The sequence below is a fragment of the Macaca mulatta genome, chromosome 12 (assembly GCF_049350105.2).
Source record: "Macaca mulatta isolate MMU2019108-1 chromosome 12, T2T-MMU8v2.0, whole genome shotgun sequence".
NCBI classification, from domain to species: domain Eukaryota; kingdom Metazoa; phylum Chordata; class Mammalia; order Primates; family Cercopithecidae; genus Macaca; species Macaca mulatta.
The window spans coordinates 125,153,621-125,156,045 of record NC_133417.1 but is presented as its reverse complement, the minus strand read 5'-3'; the positions used below and the strand labels follow the sequence as shown (position 1 = coordinate 125,156,045).

The following is a 2,425-nucleotide window of genomic DNA, read 5'->3' as shown; positions in this document are numbered from 1 at the left end:
AATGGTCCCCAAGATTCCTACCCCCTGGTGTATATAGCCTTTAAACCCCCTTTTCTTGAGTACAGGTAAGACTGGTAATGGGATGAAATGATTTCTCCTTTAGATTAGGTTGTATTATATGACAGCAGTAAAGGGATTTTACAGATGGAACTAAGGCCCCACATCAGTTGTCTCTGAGTCAGTCAAAAGGGAGATGACTCTGGGTGGGCCTGGCCTAATAAGGTGAGTCCTTAAAAGAAACTGGGCCTTTGCTGAAGAGAAAGAATCAGAGGAATGCTCTTGCTGGCCTTGAAGGTGCAACGCCTTATTGTATAAAGGGTCACATGGCAAAGACTAGCAGGCAGCCTCTAGGAGCTGGGAACACACTCACTGACAGTCAGCAAGAAAGTGGGACCTCAGTCCTGCAATCACAAGGAACTAAATCCTGCTGATAACCAGTAATCTTGGACAAGCATCCTGAGCCTCAGATGGGATCACAGTCCTGGATGATACTTTGATTGCAGCCTGATGAGACCCTGAGCAAAGGACGAGCACTCCCGATCCCCAGAAACTGAGAGATAATAAAGTTGTGTCATTTAAGCCACTGAGTCTGTGCTCATTTGTTATACAGCGATACAAAACTAACGCAGGTTACACTTCCCAAATGCCTTTGCAGTTGGTGTTGCCATGTGACTGAGTTCTGGCCAATAGGTTTTAGCTGCAGTGATGTGAGTAGCTTCCCTTCTCTACCTTCCCTTCCCCTCTCCCCTCTTCTTCTGGCAGGATTATGGATGTTGTGGGAAGCCACCTAAAGCATAGTGGTGAGAGAAACACCCTGAAGATGGTGAAGCAACAAGATAAGAAGAGCCTGGATCCCTCAGATTTTAAGATTGCCATATCAGTCCTGAACTGCTTACACCCACAATGTTAAGTGATCATGAAATAAACAACCATCTTGCTTGTTGAAGGCATTCTTACCTTGTGTCTGTGCTACAGGAGCTGAACCTACCCCGACCTAACTGGCAGAGCTCAAAATGGACCCAGGTAGTGTGATCCCAGAGCCCATTTGCTTAGCTTCTTCACCACCCTGCCTCCCAGACACCATATTACATTACAGTAGAATTGGAATTTCACACTATTAGAGCTTGATGAGATTGTACTGGTCAAGTCAGTCAAACCAGTCAAACGGACAAGAAAGAGGGACTCAGATCACCTGGAGTTATGGCAATGTATTGCAAAGATACCTCTGAAAATGGGGTGTCACGGGAAACTGAACTTTGCATCCCAGTTCTGAAACATACAGCAACCTCATGGAGACAGATGCATGACTCAGCATTTTGGGGTGGTAGCAAGTTCAGTGACCTGCCAGATTTTTTAGCATTAACTTGAAAGAGAAGACACTTTGATTTCATTTGATTTGATTTCTACTAGTCAAATGGGCACCTGGATTAAGCAGACTCTCCCCAAGGAACCCCAGAGGCCTCTGACATCCCTTATGTCCAACCCAGACACAGCCCTTCTGTGGCCTCAGCATATCTGCCCAGTCCAATCAGCTATAGCCAGAATAAAAAGGTTAGTTTGCTCTGCCCATGAGCCATGCCATACATGACATGCACATGAATAACGATCTGAGGTGTTATCGGGCAGAGGTGATGCTCACGGCTCTGCTCCATGTTCTGGGACATGATTGGACTCTCGTTTTAGGGAGGCAGATCCAAGAGAGGGAAGGAGACTTTCCCAGGCAGCAGCAGCCTGCTACTTTCCTGCTAACCAGGGCAGAGGCTGGTCTGCATCCCCCTATCCAGGTGGCCCTCGCAGTCACGGCTTTTCTGCTTCTAGAAGCCATCCCTGAAGTCAGCTGAATTTAGACCTATGGTATCTCCAGTACAGCACTTTGTCATCTGTTTGTGATAATAGTTTTCAAATTCTTGTCACTCCCTCCAGAACATCATTGCAGAACTCAAAACACATTGCATCATAAAAAATGAAGTGGAGAATTAAGGTAATTATCCAATTATTCAAAACCATTTCTTATTCGAATAGCTAAATAACTCTTCAAGTCTCCATTTTACATGTGTTCCTCTGATGTGAATGTGACCCTGGCCTATTTGTTTTTCAGTAAAGTCCAAAATCCAAAATAGCCCAACAGAGAGACCCCCCCTCCCAGTATTCCACAGCCTCAGTAACAAAGCTCCTTATCAGATCTAACTTAAATCTTTCTTGAAACAACTGAAGTCCCTCTGTGCCATCCTCTGCAAGTGCAGAACAGCCAGAGTGCAGGTTGCAGGGTGTTGGGGTGGGGGCGTTATTACAGTGAAATCGGCACACAGATCTCAAGATTAAAGTTTGCTGTTTCTCCAGACTGTCTAGGTGACTGCCTTTTGAAACCGCACATGGCTTATACTGCCATTCGTGTCGTTTAAGAAAAAAATTAAATAGAAGTATA

General features: G+C 45.3%; 1 long non-coding RNA gene across 1 annotated transcript; it reads left to right on the top strand.

Annotated features, from left to right (window-relative positions):
- Positions 1-1,174: 1,174 nt before the first annotated feature.
- LOC106992751 (uncharacterized) lies at positions 1,175-2,027 on the top strand. Its single transcript, XR_001438789.3, has 3 exons — positions 1,175-1,551; positions 1,684-1,832; positions 1,924-2,027. It is a non-coding gene; the product is annotated as an uncharacterized LOC106992751 (long non-coding RNA).
- Positions 2,028-2,425: the final 398 nt, after the last annotated feature.